The sequence below is a fragment of the Danio rerio genome, chromosome 7 (assembly GCF_052040795.2).
Source record: "Danio rerio strain M-AB ecotype USA chromosome 7, GRCz13ab, whole genome shotgun sequence".
NCBI lineage: Eukaryota > Metazoa > Chordata > Actinopteri > Cypriniformes > Danionidae > Danio > Danio rerio.
In genome coordinates, this window is record NC_141027.1 from 21,213,577 (window position 1) to 21,230,636 (window position 17,060).

Consider the following 17,060-nt stretch of genomic DNA (forward strand, 5'->3'; position numbering starts at 1 on the left):
ATGCTCTTGGGACAAAATGAAGGAATACCTCGCGTGCATTCGGTCTCAGGTTTCGCTTGACTTTTGTCTAGTCTGGCACCTCATACACGATGGGTCTTCTTTACAGTGGTTGGTTGGCATCTACCAATCCCACAATGTGTTCCCACTGTAAACAGGAAGATGTAAGCTAGACTGTAGTCAAAATAATTAATTTACTAAGTAATGGGGCATTGCGGTGGCGCAGTGGTTAGCACGATTGCTTCACAGTAAGCAGGGCGCTGGTTCGAGCTCGTGCTAGGTCAGTTGGCATTTCTCTGTGGAGTTTGCATGTTCTCAACGCTATAGATGAATCGAACAAGCTAAATTGGCCGTAGTGTGTTTCCCAGTGATGGGTTGCAGCTGGAAGTGAACCCCCTGCGTCATTCATATACTGTATAAATAGACGGTTGATTCCGCTGTTGGCGAACCCTGATTAATAAAAAAAATAAACTAATTAAGTAACATTCAAACACATCATATTGTAATGATGACGTTACAGTACGTGTTACAGTATTAGTTACTGTCAAAAGAAAAACATTTTTTTTCATTTCTGTACAATCCTCTTTAATGTTATTCAGCGCATGTGAAATGTACTGTAAGTTATTTGGGTGTTCTGTGTGAATTTAAAACTCCAGCTAGACTCCAGCTTTTTTTTTTTTTAAACGGCCTGTTTTTAGAATTCCTCCAACTCTGTTCCAGAAATCAACTTGTAATTTGTAAGCAGCCTGGATCTCCACAGCAGATTTTTAATGCTTCAGCTGGTCTGATGCAAGATTCTTGATGTTGTTGATGGCATGATTTGTACCCATGCTGCACGATGACTATTATCTGTCCTGTTTACAGCTTCGTGAGTGTGTGTGTGTGTGCGTGTGCATACAGATGCTAGAGGATCAGGGTAGTCTGGAGACACAATCTTCCCCCGAGACTTATTAGTAAACCCACCAAATGCCATTAGGGCAAAATGAATCCAACCACAATCCCTGTAATGTGTAATAAAGTGAATGGAGTGTAATGTTATTACAGTACAGACCAGAACATGATATTAGTGGTCATGGACACATGCACACACACTGTGCTCCAGCACACGTCAGAACCTTATGGGCTCTCTATTCATACGCACTCCCTTTTAATAGAGGACAAAATAAAAAGTAGTGACTAATGGTAATATTTCTGAGTTATGGTATTGGGCGATGTGGACTGGCTGAGGTGACGTTATGTCCTATATGTGTGCGGTGAGGACTAAACCAAGGCATTAAACCACCAAAAGAGGCCCATGTGACCTTTTGTCTGGCTGTAATAGACCACAGTTTTTCCATAATATCAGCAATCAAAACCCGAATGGAGTGGCTTATTCTGCTCCGATATGAAACTTGGTAGTCATAAATATTCCGTGCTATTGTACGAGAATACAATTGCGAGCAATGATAATGATTCAGATTTCCCCTTGCTGTGTGGAGCTGGCTGTTGGGTGTGATTGCAGGAAACCAAAAAATTTATTTCTTCAACGTCATACATCAATGTTACGTCCCTGGGATGTACTGTCACTGAACCCCTCACACATGCATTTAATTAACCGCTGAATGAATAATTCATAGTTGAGCCTCGGGGCAGTAGATAATTATAACGATGAGGGTTATTCTGTTTATTTTGCTCTTTATTGTGTTAAGATGTCAATTCCTCTCCGCTGCATCTTGTGCATTCGAGGAGGAGACGTCACGTTCTGTTTTTAACCCGAGAAGATAAGGAGCAGGTTAAATTGGTTGGGTTAGGGGATTTGTCTCTCACGTTATTTTTCCAAATGACACCAATGTAAATAGACAGATGAAGTGCGGGTTCTTAATTAGATTCCTCTTTGGCTTCGACGGCAAGATTAGTCTGGGTGTTTTCATGTCTCCATCTCAGAGCTACAATATTCAGCTGCAGATATTCAATAGCATTGATTATATGTTTATGCAATCAATTTGGACCATTTGAAATGAATGTAAACAATGGCCATACGCTCCTTCCTGCAATGTTTTGAGCGCCGCTGCTGATGAATCACCAACGCCGCATCAAAATCATAGATGTGTTTGCAGTCTGCAATTAAATGTGATGACATAAAAAGACAAAATAATGTCAAGTAAACATCTTTTTACTGAGAAGTTTGTATTTGCATGACGAATACGTAAAAAAAAAAACAAGCAAAATCTGTAAGCCGTAATTTTTAAAATGCTTAATAGGCTTTAAAATACAGTGGGGATAATAAGTATTGAAAACGTCAACATTTTTCTCAGAAAACATATTTCTAAAAGTGCTGTTGACTTTTTTTTTTTCAGATGTTGGTAACAACCAAAGAAATCTATACATGCAAAGAAAACAAATCTAATTAGTTTACAAATGAAGTTATGTGTAATAACATATGACACGGGGAAAGTATTAAACACATGAAGAAAGGGAGGAGTAGAAAGGCAGTAAAAGCCCAGACAGCAGCTAAAATACATTACAGCAAGAAAATGATCCAAACACAGCCAAGAACTACACAACTAGTTTTTCAGATTTTTAAAAATTTATTTTATTTATTTATTTATTTTTGTATGTTTGTATTGTTTGGGTTTTTACCAACATCTGGCTCAATTCCCTGTCAACAGAACTTTTAGAGATATTATTCCCAGGAAAAAACCATAACATGTTCAATACTTATTTTCCTCCACTGTATATAGAGATAATTTAAAGAGAGTCACCTATAAGGTAATTTACATGCTATTTACTCAACATTAATTGGTTCCAACCCTTTATGAGTTGCTTTATGCTGTTGAGCACACACAAAAAACATATTTTAAAGAAAGCTGAAAACCATTGACTTCCATAGTTAGAAAAATAAACACTATTGAAGTCAATGGTTAAGTCTCCAGCTTTTTTCAGAATATCCTATTTTATGTTCAGTAGTTGAAAGAAAGTCAAGCAGGTTTGGATCAAAGTGAAGAGTGTGTAAATGATGACAGAATTGTCAGTTTTAGGTGAACCACCTCTTTAAGTACGCACAATATAATAAATGTCATATTTAGTTATTTTGTTTGCCATTTTTGACATTTATTTGTTATATTAATATGTTAGATTATCATATATAAGACTTAAAATGCTGTCTTGCGAAATAATCATCAAAAATGTGGATTATTTTAACGTCTAATATGGTCATGGAAAACTCAGTAAAAGTCATGGAATTTTGACATGGCATTTTCTGGAAAAAAAGTTTTGGAAAAGTCATAGAAAACAGATAGCTGTATACTTGAATATAGGTTAGTTGTCTTTAATTCCTTTCTGTCCTTGGCCAATCTCATACCATCACATTTTTAGTGCTTGTAAGCATTATCTAATTACATTTTATGTAGATATAGATATAAATTGGGCATTACGGTGGCCAGTAGGTAGCATAATTGCTTCACAGCAAGAAGGTTGCTGGTTCGAGCCTCTGCTGGGTGAGTTGGCATTTCTGTGTGGAGTTTGCATGTTCTCCCTGTGTTGGCGTGGGTTTCCTCCTGGTACTCCAGTTTGCAATATATTCCAGACATGCAATATAGGTGCATTGGGTAAGCTAAAATTGTCTGTAGTGTATGGATGTTTCCCAGTGATGGGTTGCAGCTGGAAAGGCATCCGCTGCGTAAAACAGATGCTGGATAAGTTGGAGTTTATTCCCCATTGGCAACCCCAGATTAATAAAGGGACTAAACCGAAAAGAAGATGGATGGATGAATAAAGTAAAACTAAATAGATTGTTGCGGTTTTATGATATGCTGTAATAAATTTTAACATGTATTGTTTTTTACCACGCATATGTAGACATAGCATGAAATATTAGGTCATGAAAATTTACTTGAATGTCTTGGATAAATCATGAAAAAGTCATGGAATTTTAGTAGTTAAAATGTGTATGAATCCTTGAGTTTTTAGTTTTGTCTTTTTAGAATGTGTATTTATGACCTCTGCTTTGTGTTAATGCATCGCTAAGCACAAATGGCTTGATAAATCATTCTGATTGGTTTACACAAACCATAGACAGGTCACTGATTGGCTGATAAATCTGTTTATTGGTTGACATATATCATGTGTATGTCTCCATTAGATCATCCCATCTGGGATCAGGTCAGAGAAAGACAATGGGTGATGTTGGCTTTGGGCTTTTAACAGGCGATCAATATATGATTGATGCCTTAAGTAGTTGTTATGACTCCATGAGTGACCTTAGAGACCCTAGAGGAACTGGTAAATCTGGGTAAAAAAACCCCTCATCATCCTCTTCACCACGACCAGCCATTGATTAATGGTTTTGTGTCTGCCGATCAATGGAGCGAGACTGCCTTATAACTCATTTAAACAAGATGTCAATCAGTCTCGATCCATCGGTTGACAGCGGCGCAGGAGGAGATCTTTCCTTGTGGCCGGAGTGGGAGCACAGAGTGACAGGCATGGATGTTGTGGGTGTTAGGCTTGTCCAATCTAAACAGCAGCAGCATGTCGGACATGAAGCCGTCCACCTACGCACACATATACACTGCCACTTAACGACAGCATTCCACCAATCAGCATGTCAACGAGCTCTATTGCAGCACAGCGCTCTTTAACATGTCTGGGCCTGACCGCAACCTACGCAGCTGTCCATCAAGAAGCTAAGCCCCGCCTCCACTCGCCCGCTGTTTATAGAGTGGTGAAATGCAGACTGAAGCGGGGCGTATGTTTGCACAGAGTCACCCACTGCAACAGGGTCTGGTGCATGCTGGGAGAACGTGGGTGTGGGAATGCCAGACAGACACGTGTCTGGCAGGATAGGCTGAATGCAAGACGGTTTGAGCGATAGAGAAGGGTACGCAGTACAACAGAGGAATGCATGTTGTGGCTTAAAGTGTATTCAGAGATGCACAATGTTTATTTAAGGCAAGAACGCAGAACTGTGGAAATGTGCTGAACGGCTCTGTTTAGAACTGGCACTGAAATGCCACTCTGAGACCGGTCTCACAAAGCCAGATTTTTTTTTTTTTTAAACTGTCAGTGTAAAGTTTGGTCCAATTTTCAGTTTATTCTGGCCAAATAGCACCCACAGTGATATTTTTTCCCAACTGTACATTAGGGATTTAGATAAGTGCTAGGATTTTTAGATATTGTGATTTATAATAAACTGTAATAATGAATCACTAATGATTTTGCAATAAATCTCTTTGCAAGGCAGTACTTTATATGCAAATATTTGGTAATACTTTACAGTAAGACATTCAATTTGTTACAGCAGTGGTTCTCAAACTGTGGTACCTCTAGTTGTACGTGGAAAAATTGCTGAATAATTAATGTTAAAAAATGAACACGTGTAGCCCTTTAGCACCAATATGATCAGTAAATTGATTTTAATTGGCTAAACCTTTTATTTAAATTGACATTTTTTAATGTTTGTTATGTATTTTATCATTTGAAGCTAATTTCTTCCCCATATTTGTAACGGTTGTTGGGGACGTATGCTGTATTTTTATATTAAAATGTTGACAGGTATAGTTTAATCACTTGCTTTTTTTACACACAAAACCTACTCTAATGTGCAGTAAACAAATCTAATTTCTAATTTAAATATGTAAATCCAATTCATATATTTAAAATATAAGTTAATGTTTAGATTTCAAAGATATACAAATAAGTCATATACAGTTAAAGTCCCCTTTTTTATTTTTTATTTTTTTATATTTCCCAAATGATGTTCACAGTATGTCTGATAATATTTTTTCTTCTGGAGAAAGGGTTTAACACAGCAGCTTGACTAATTCAAAATATTAAAAAAGATCATTTTAGGTTTTGGGCGAACTATCTTGTCATTTGCTCAATCACTATGTCTGCAGTTGTGGAGACAAACAGTAAATGCTCAAATGTTAAATCTGTGAGTTCTGGAATCTGTGAGTATATCGCTCCCAATATGCATGTGCAAGACCCACCTCCATTATAAATAACGAACTTGTGTGCGCAAAAGATGCGAAGTACCCTTACTCCCGATCATGCACAAAACTCCAATTTGGCCTGTTTAGCCTGAGTTGGACCACTGTGTTTTCCGGCGCCGGTGTATTACTTGGTGACAAGCATTGCTGTAGAAAGCTTTCTGTTCAAGTGCTTGAACAAGTTGCCGGTCGAAAAAAAAAGCAGTCGAAAGTTCTTTAGAGACTGGACAGACTGCAGACTTGTTTTTATACCCAACGAAGTCAAAGTAATGTCTGCATTTCTACTTGAAGAAACAAGGACTCCCATCAACAGCTATTTCACAGCAACTTTCATCAATTTTAAATGTTTATTAAATGATTTTGCAGCTGAAAACGTGTCTTTAAAATAGCAAATATTGTTTTCAAAAGTCTATTTTTGTAACGTGAATAACGCAATTACACTGACTCTAGTAACTGTAATTAAATTAAACAAATTTAAAATGTAATTTGTCACATTACTGGGTTTCCCAAAAATGTCATTAGAATACAGTAACCCGTTACACCCAACATGAAACAGTTTAAAATGTAATACAGTTTAATATGTACCGCCAATATGAATTCTTTTTAAAGGGATAGTTCAACCTGAAATGAACAATCATTTACTCACAATTTACTTTAAAACAGCAGAAGATATTAAGATGAAAGCTGTAAACCTGTTACTTTATTAGCATTTGTTTTTCTAACTATGGAAGTCTATGGTCAAATCAGTTCACTTTTGTTGTCACATCATCAGCAGCATGTGTGCTATAATGAGTGAAAAGCTTACAGGTTACAGGTTTCTAGCTTTCTTCAAAATCTTCTTTTTTTGTTCAATAGATGAAGATTGAGGGTGAGTAAATAGTGAGTAAATACATTTTTAGCTATGTTGTGGCGCAGTGAGTAGCACTGTCGCTTGCCTCACAGCAAGAAGGTTGCTGATTCGAGCCTCAGCTGGGTCTTTTGGCATTTCTGTGTGGAGTTTGCATGTTCTCTCCATGTTGGCGTAGGTTTCCTCCACGTGCTCCGGTTTTCCCCACAGTCCAATGACATGTGGTATAGGTGAATTGGGTATGCTAAAATTGTCTGTAGTGTATGTATGTGAAGGAGTGTGTATGGATGTTACCCAGTGATGGGTTGCAGCTGGAAGGGCATCCGTTGCGTAAAACATATGCTGGATAAGTTGGTGGTTCTTTCTGCTGTGGCGACCCCAAATTAATAAAGGGATAAAGCTGAAAAAAAAATTAATGAATGAATGAATTGTGAACTACCCTTTTAGTTGTTATACCACCCCAGTGACCGCTTTCAAGCTTTATTTCAGAGAGTGTAACTCTTATAATATTGTAGAGTATAGCTTCCTGCTGGACTGATAAACATCTGTGACGTCCAAACTGTGATTTTCCTCACGTTTTTCTAGTTTTGTGTGCAATGTCCATCAGTGGACAGACTGTGGGTGGTCTGTGTGAGGTTGAGACCACTTTAGCACCAGCTTTTGCTCTTCAAATGTTTCTCATCCACTCGGCTAAACCCTCAGAAGAGTTAATAGAGGACACCTTCTGTCCCTTCCTAATTATTTGGTCTGTGCACTGTTAAGATGCTGTCAGTGCAGACCACGCTGTGACAACTGGCTTCACAAACTCATTGTCTTTCTCTGTCATGTGCGAGATCAACAGGGAAGGCTGTGTGACATGTGCACGATCAATATTCAAATCCCTCTGATACCTCACCGAAAGACAAACACACACAAACATCACATCAAAGATTTACGTCAATACACCTCACCTATACCAACTGAAGAGCTCTTCATGTTTAAGGACATTGAACTCGCGCAAGTAAAACTGTGCGGTGGCTGTTACCAGGGTAACAATGCCTTATGCAGTGAAAGGGGAGAAGAACACACACACACACACACACACACACACACACAGTGCGCAAGATCTACTGCTTACCAGGGATCTTTGCAATATGTTTGCAATATGTGTGTTTGGGTTTAGGTTTTGTTGATTTGATCACTGGTGGTCTTGTCTACTTTTTGACCATATCCAGAGTGAGTCAAAAAGGCATTCGATTGGTTTACTATTGTAGTTTAAATGCTCATGTGGCCAAATCCATTGGAACAGCCAATAAAAACCACCACCTCTTCACCTTTGCCTTAATCTATATAATCTATAATTGTTTGGTTTGCCTTCAAAGCCTTTTCTAAAATCAGTGATTCTCATTAGGATGTGAATTGGCACATTTCTTTGATATTAAAATACAGGTTTATGAATAATTTTTCACATATAAAAAAATCATGTTAATCAGCTTTTTAAGCAACATAGAAGGACCTGATTTCAGGCAGCACAATGTTACAATTAGTCTTTTCCATCTGATGAAAGCACCCTTTAATGATTAAATCTATATACAGACACTTAAATTAAGAACAACTTTCCATGTTCTAGAATAGTTGTTAAATGAGTTTAACAGACGACATCCATAGATGTTAAAATGGTATAAATGATACATAAGTAACTTGGGGAAAAAAAGAAATTCAATATTTTGACTTTAATGTATGTAAATATTATTTCTTAAGCTTATTTTGCAATATTAAATTGAAAGTTCAGGAAAAAGTCTAAATATACATCTAGTCATAGACACTGACTCATTATAAAAGTGGTAGATAGTGGACAAAAGAGACCCATCCAAACATCAGGTTTGGATGGGAATGCTTCCCTTGTTTTACTGGGTTTTGGTTGACTGGATCACATCTTAATTTCGGATCTTGAGGATCAAATATATTGGAAATCCAAGAGCTCAGTCAAAGCAGGGTGAATCGGCCTTCAGCAACTACACCCTAAATGATCAGATATGCTCCAACATTAGGCACATTGGTGTGTGTGGGTGTGTGTCTGGGTGTGTGGTGGAGTAGACAAAGGAAGATGCACATTGAAAGGGTTTTGATCTGCTGAAACAGCAGGTAACATTTTGTGCAGACAAGTTTGCTGGAAAGGGGTTAGGAGAGTCACTAAATACACATTTAAGCTCTGCCTCAAAAGCTTTTGACATCATAGAAGATTCAGTTCAAATACTTATTTTTGAACATAAAGGCATTTGAAGGTTTGGTTCAAACTGCAGTTTGGACATTACAGGTTTGATTTGAATAGCATTTTTCGATATTTTTCAAATGCTATCTATAACATTTAACATTTTATATTGCATTAAGATACAGTTTTGCAAGTTAATGACTGTGTTTAGATTTCCTCATTATTTTCAGGTCAGTTACAGTAGCATAATATATTGTTAAAAAGTAAGAGTATGGCTTATTCCTTGCTTTATCAGGGATCGACACCACTGCCATTTTATTTTTATCACCTGAAGCACATATACAGTTTAGGATTTTTTAAACATATAATACAAATAATAAATAAATTAATAAATTAATGAATAAATAAAATAAATAAATATTTAAAAATAGATAATATAAAAACATATTAAATAAATAAAAATAAACAATTAAATGATGAATAAAATGCTAAAAAGCATAAAACATATAGTAAAAAACATAATAAAAAATGAATGAATAAATAAATACATAAATAAAATAAAATATATTAAAAATAAAATAAAAATAAATAAAATATAAAAAATTATACAATAAAAATCAATAAATAAAATGTAATAAAAGTAAAATAAATTAAAATATAAAAACATAATAAAATGTATAAAATAAATGTATAAATAAAATACATTTTATAAAAATTTAAAATAAATAAAAATCTAAAAATAAAAATAAATGCTTAAATAAAAAATATATAATAAAAAATAGGAAAACATAAATAAATAAAAATCATTGAATGTATATACACATAAATAAATAAATAAAAAATAAAATAATAAATGATTAACTAAATAAATAAAAATATAAAAACATAATGAAAAAATAAATGAATGAATAAAATGAATAAGTAAATAAATAAATAAAATATATTAAAAATAAAATAAATAAAAATATAAAACATAAAACAAAGAAAATAAAACTTATAATAAAATTAAATGAATAAACAAAAAAGAACTAATAAATGAATAAATAAATAAATGAATGAGTGAATAAATAAAAATAAATAAATAAAATGTATTAAAAGTAAAATAAATAAAACAAACAAAATAATAAAAACAGATAATTATAATAATAATAGTAGTAGTAACAATAATAATATAAATAATAACACAATAATAATAATAACAGTAATAATAACAATAATATAAATATGAAGGAAAAGGTAAAAATAAAAATTAACTTTAATCTTCATAACATTTTAATGACTGAAAAACAAGAACAAAACAAACAAACAGTTCATATAATTCACAACAAACATACTTTATTCATTTTAGCTCAATACTTTTACAAAACAAAATTAAAATCAACAATTTATAAGTAAATATTTATAAGTAATTTATAAGTAAATTTAAAATGGTATACTAATGTTAACAAATACTAATGTTAACAAACAAAAGCTTACTCTAAAGTCTTACTATGTTGCTTATGTACAGTTGTAGTGTTTGTTTATAATATAACGTTTTAATTTTTTTAAAGGGACTGAATGTTAAAAAAAATATTATTTGCTTATTTATAATCACATTGACTTGACATAAAATAATCTGTAGTAACACTTATTGACTTTTTCTCTTTGTACATGTCATGAGAGGGGAAAGCCACGCCAGTTAGTAAAGATATCTCGGGTTTTTCAGTGGTGAAAGTCATCCGTTGGGCAAACTTAGTACAGTAAACGGGAGAGTACAACAAATTATTTTTTACTATCCCATTTGCTGAAATAATAAAAGAAAAACTCCACAATGGTGTTATCAAGACTTTCAGAAAAAGGAAAAAATAGTGTGAGACTGATAATGGCAGCCAGAAAAGAGAACAATGTCAAATTTACTGTCCTGTTCATAGACGCTGCATTACCAACACCTCGCACAAGCTGTAATTCGTTTTAGTAATTTGATGCAAAGATGATGTAATGCATACATAAATACATATAATTGTTCATACGTTTTAAAAAAATGTAAATAATTAAAACTTTCAAGGATTTAAGATTTTGATGACCATTAAACATGTCATAACACTCTTGTGAAAAGGGTCCATTAGCATAGGACATTATTTCTGCTTTTGAATCAGCTGCTATGCTGACACATAGGCATTTGTATTTCTGCCCTATTTCAAAAAGAGGACTAGGAGCAAAGCAACAGTCATCAAAACACCACAATTAGGAACAAAGCCTAAAAGGAGTTTCAAATAGTTATAAACAAAATATCTGTGGGGAAGTTTTAGCTGACACTTTACATACACACACTAGGGACATTAGAGACTTATTTGAATGGCATCTTAAGTCTATATACGTAGCTATTATTTCAATATTTTTGTTTAATTTAACAACTTTTATTTAAAACAAGGTTTATAGCATGGACTGTGACTGTGGCGACCCCAGATTAATCAGATTAATAAAGGGACTAAGCCGAAAATGAATGAATGAATGAATGGACATTTTCAACATTGTCATTTGGGCACATTCAAATGCAAGATTTTAAGTGCAGTTTGGTGGCATTTATTTGGATCTCACGGGTGTGTTTAAATTGACCTATTGGCTAGCACAATGGCTCAGTGGTGATGCATCACTGTCACCTCACAATAAGAAAGTCACTGATTCGAGTCCTGGCTGGGCCAGTTGGCATCTCTGTGTGGAGTTTGCATGTTCTCCCCATGTTCGTGGGGGTTTTTACCGGGTGCTTCGTTTTTCCCCATAGTCCAAAGACATGCACTATAGATGAATTGAATAAACTAAAATGTGTTTAGAGAGAGAGAGAGAGAGAGAGAGAGAGAGAGAGAGTGTGTGTGTGTGTGAATGCGAGAGTGTATTGGGTGAAAGTGAAATGGGTATTTCCCAGTACTGGGTTGAGACTGGAAGGGCATCCGCTATGTAAAACATGTTGGAACAGTTGATGGTTCATTCCACTGTGGAGACCCCTGAAAAATAAGGGACTAAGCCGAAGGAAAATGAATAAATGAAGTTGACCTACTGTATACTCTCTATGTAGCGGTCACTGTATACAGTCTGTGTATTAAAGTTGAACTTTTAAATTACTAACTTGGACCCCTACTATTAATTTCTGTGTGGCTTTCATTTTTCTGTGCCAGTGAAACAAACGTTTGATAAACAAGTGAATAAATTAAAACGGGGTGAGGGGAAGGGATGACAAGTTTTTCATCAGAAAAATTTAATTTCTCACTTGATCACACACGACAGAGAGTGAGTGCTGTGTTTGTGTTTGTACGTCTTCTCTCATTCTTTCTATGCGCCTGTGTGAGAGAGAGCACCTGCATAAGTGTATGTGTGTGAGAGGGATTATTATCTGTGTTGTCTTTGAAGCATTCATCCTTGAATATGCGTGCATTAAAAATATTTCTCTCTTTCAATTTCTGTTTTCTTTCTTTCTCTCTCACTCTACATTTGCTCGTTTGCGTTAATATATACACTCTGCTCTTCAGGTTTGAGCCTCCATACTGTGTGTTCAATAACCATTGGAGGAAAAAACTACATAAGGAGGAACTAAAGAAAAGATCTTTGCTCTTCAGCAATGTGACAATTTCCCTCTCTCTCTCTCTCTCTCTCTCTCTCTCTCTCTCTCTCTCTCTCTCTAGTTTCTCTCGTCCTCTGGGAGCGATGCCCCTGGCAGCAGGGTGGATCTCGTTTTAAAGGGCTTTAATTTTTAATTGAGCTCTATTCTCACCCCCTCGTCTTCCCAGACACCCCCCCATCATCCCTCTCTCCACTCGTCTTCGCTGCAGGCTGGCTCTGAGGGCTACCAGATTTCACTCAGTCGTAATAAATAATTCTAATATCCACACGCACACACATATAAACGCGCAGACGTCGACAAACACAACCGGTTTCAGCTTTTTTTCCCCTCTGTCTCTCTCTCTGGAAAAGCCCAGCTGTCAGTGTGGTGTGAGAGCAGTAGTTCAGGCGGAGCTGCTCTTTCTCCTCTCAATAATAAAATATGCCAGTAAAATGTCATTCCCTCCCCTAAGAGCATGGCAGAGGAAACTGATCGATTCACATTAGTTGTTCAATTGACTTTGGCTTTAACCTCCCTGCCTCTTTCCTTCACTCTCCTCTCAGTCTTTCTCTTGCTTTCCGATACATTTCCACTTCTTTTAAGGAAGGCTTGAGGGAAAAGGAAATATCTGTTTTAATGTTGGACCTGATTGACTTTGTTCATTATTACTATTATTATTTTTTTTACTTTGCAGTTCTATTTTCCTGTTCATGTTTATGCCAGATTTGTCACGTACTGTATGACTACCAAAGGTGGTTGGGTTTGTTGAGGTCATAGGTGGGATGACAGGTCATATTTTGCTATACACAAGGGTTGATTTTTGTTTATACTGTAAAATCATTGGATTGTGTATAGCAAATAGACATTTTATACAGTGCAGATATACAAGTGACTCAGTTTATGTATGTTTAGTTTATTATTAATAATAATAATAAAAACATAGAGCTATACACTTATTTTTTTCTGATCTCCAAATTATTTCAAAGAGGTTATGGACTAGTAAGTTTGCAGTCTTTGTGTGTTAATGTTTTTGTCTGTTTGATGGGAAAAAAAATTACATTTGCTCAGTGTTTTATTGTTATATTCATTCATTTGAGTCGATTTGTTAAAATTTTATAATACAGTTTTTGCAATTTTAACCTAAATGAGGTAGCATAGCATTCTGCTATATGAGAACAAATCATTCAGATGGGTTTATTTCAACTATATTACATTACATTATTTGTTTAATATTCATCCGTATGTTGAGGAAATTGATAAATATTTGTATTTATTTATTTATTTTGTTTATTCATTTAATTTATATCAGTTTATTTAAAATATATATTTTTAAAAATTATGTGGCGTATATTTACATATCATTAGTTTGTTTACTGTTTGTAAATTGTAAAAATATTTTGATTGAAAATGTTAAAGTGTGTATATACTCATCGGCAACTTGGGTACACCTCATGTACGTCTAACTGCTTGTTAACGCAAATTTCTAATTAGCCGATCACATGGCAACAACTTAGTGCATTTAGGCATGTAGAAAGGGTCAAGATTATCTGCTGCAGTTCAAACCGTGCATCAAAATGGAGAAGAAAGGTGATTTTGTGACTTCTAACGTGGCATGGTTGTTAATGCAAGACGGGCTGGTCTGAGTATTTTAAAAACTGCTGATCAACTGGAGTTTTCACGCACAACCATTTCTAGGGTTTACAGAGAATGGTCAGAAAAAGTGAAAATATCCAGTGAGAGTCAGTTCTGTGGGCCCAAATGCCTTGTTGATGCCAGATGTCAGAAGAGAATGGCCAGACTGGATTTAGCTTATAAAAAGGCAACAGTAACTCAAATAACCACTCCGTATAACCTAGGTATGCAGAAGAGCATCTCTGAACACACAACATGTCAAACCTTGAGGCGGATGGGCTACTTGCCTGCTTTGAGTCTTGATTTCTGCTGCGAGATTCGAATGGTAGGGCCAGAATTTGGCGTCAACAACATGAAAGCATAGATCCATCCTGCCTTGCTTAGCGGTTCAGATTTGTGGTGGTGATCTAATGTTGTCGGATGTTTTCTTGGCACACTTTGGGCCCAGTAGTACCAATTGAGCATAGTGTCAACACCACAGCCTATCTGACAATTTTTGCTGACCATGTCCATCCCTTTATAAATGCAGTGTACCTATCTTCTGATGGCTACTTCCAGCAAGAAAACACACCCTGTCATAAAGCGCGAATATTCTCAGACCGGTTTCTTGAACATGACAATGCATTCACTGTACTCAAATGGCCTCCACAGTCACCAGTACTCAATCCAAATAGTACATTTGGGATGTGGTGGAACGGGAGATTTGCTTCATGGATGTGCAGTCGACAAATCTGCAGCAACTGTGTGATGCTATCATGTCAATATGGACCAACATTTTGAATAAATATTTCCTGCACCTTGTTGAATCTATGCCACGAAGGATTAAGGCAGTTCTGAAGGCAAAAAGGGGTCCAACCCGGTACCAGTAAAGTGTACCTATTAAAGTAAAGTCATTGAGTGTATAGATACTTTTTAATGTTCAATTATTTTTAGTACTTGTGTAGGTAGAGGATTGATTTTATTCGAAGAAAAGCATTTTTTGCTCCACACAAAAATAAGCTGGACATTAATTTTTTAGTGTAAAGAAAATTAACATCCTTCATTTGCTTTTATCTCTTAATAAATCGTTTTCAATATTGGTTTAAAAAAAAGATGCATGACTCACTCCTTTGCAAACCAAATCTACGCATGTGAAGCAAATCATTAGCTAATTTTCATTTTTAGCTGACCTCTTCCTGCAAAGGTCTAACTTTTTCATCTGTTTTTCATGTCCTCTCAAAGTCTGTTTGTTTCTCATGATTCATTCGCTGTGGCTTCCAGTCTTTCCTTTCCTCTTTTGTTCTGTGCCCTTCATGTCCTTTTCTTAAAGACCGCTCTCTCTCACTCTTTTTCTACTTCTCTCTCTCTTATGTTCCTTCTCTCCTGTGGCGTTTTGATTTGATCTTGCTGCCAGTTCCAATTCGCACCTTCTTTACAGTGATTGCCGTCATTAAGTCCCTTTTTCATTCCCCCTTCTTTTTTTTTTTTTTTTGCGTTCGCACACACAAACTTGCGTGTTTTATCATTTGCCTCTTTTTAAAGCACCCTCACTTTTCCAGCGAAGCTTCTTTTTATCTAGTTAAAAACGTTTAGGCCAGCAAGATTCCAGCTTGATGCCTTACATTAAGCAAACGTTTGTCCGGTCTGCAATTGTTAGCTTATCTCACGCTAACGCTGCAGGCACCTGGCTATCTTCAGTGTTGTATCGACGCTGAATCAACGCTGAATCAACGTAACGGCACCATTGAAGGCTGATGCGCTTATCTGAGCGGCCTGTTTTTTCAGATGGGATCCCAATTTGTAGTGAAGAGGAGGAAAACAGACGGATGGATGTGTGTGAGTGTGTACAAAGGGGGAAGGTGGGGAATGAGGTCAGGGGTCACTGTAAGAGAAACTGATGGCATAAGGTCATGGGGGGAGGTTTGTTGAGGTTAAAGGGGGGTTTGGTTAGTTGGGGTTTAGGGGTTAAGCCTCTGTAGGATTGAGTCTAAAGTTAATATCCAGCCCTAGACCAAGCAAAAAGCACTCTCGCCTCAGTCTATGAATCAACAACAGGTCCTTTGACACCTTAAGCATGTGGCTGATTCTATAATTGCACACACATTTGGTGTCCAAACTCATTTCTTTCAACGTTTGATTGTTTTTTTTTATTAGACTTTAGAAATTGTGGTATTTTTCACTAGTTTTTAATAATTTATCACTTGTTGTTATGGTTCTCAAGAGTCTATACTTGTACTATAATAGAATAACGATATACTATTGTCTAGAAAAATGTAACTTATACAGTGCTCAACAAAGGTGAGTACACCCCGTTTTGAATATTTTTATCCATTTCTGGGTGAATATAGGTCAATTATTTTGGTGAATTGGAACAAAACAGATTTATTAAATGGATATATTTATAAAATAATATTTTAATCACTGAACATCTTTAGAAATAGAAAGATGACACATTTAATTTTAATTTAAATTTTTTCAAATTACATTTTTTGTTTCTCTTGATTTTGGCTCTTGAATTTGTTATTTTATTTCATATTTTTACCTAACATATACATTTGGATGTACTATTTTTGGACCGTTATCATAAGTTATTCTGTTAGATTAGCTTCAGATTTGGCTTCAGTGCTGACTAAACTAATGCATATGCACAAATATAATATAGTTAAGCATCCTATAGAAAAATATTAATTTAAATGAGAGATTTGTGATTGTGTTCATATATGTTGAGCACTGTATATATTCTGCTGAAAGTATTTCTTATCAGAATTAGTATGTGTATTGAAAACAGTTAAACATGTATATATAACACGGTATATTTTACAATATGCATTATAGTTGTCCAATCAGCCGTCTTGTCGATCTTGATGGTGT

At 35.4% G+C, this 17,060-nt stretch overlaps 2 protein-coding genes across 6 annotated transcripts in view; one reads left to right on the forward strand and one right to left on the reverse strand.

Annotated features, from left to right (window-relative positions):
* LOC147843097 (uncharacterized) overlaps positions 1 to 17,060 on the reverse strand; it is a 552,330-nt gene that overhangs the window by 176,799 nt on the left and 358,471 nt on the right. The window lies entirely within an intron of this gene.
* The window catches only part of LOC147835961 (uncharacterized), a 133,365-nt gene that overhangs the window by 29,403 nt on the left and 86,902 nt on the right, over positions 1 to 17,060 (forward strand). The window contains exon 5 of one of the 5 annotated variants that reach the window (XR_015495545.1): positions 12,661 to 14,104. The exons of the other annotated variants lie outside the window; for them this stretch is intronic. The gene's annotated coding sequence lies outside the window, so the exon portion shown is untranslated. Of the gene's footprint in view, positions 1 to 12,660; positions 14,105 to 17,060 lie in introns of those variants that run through there. 5 annotated transcript variants of the gene reach the window in all.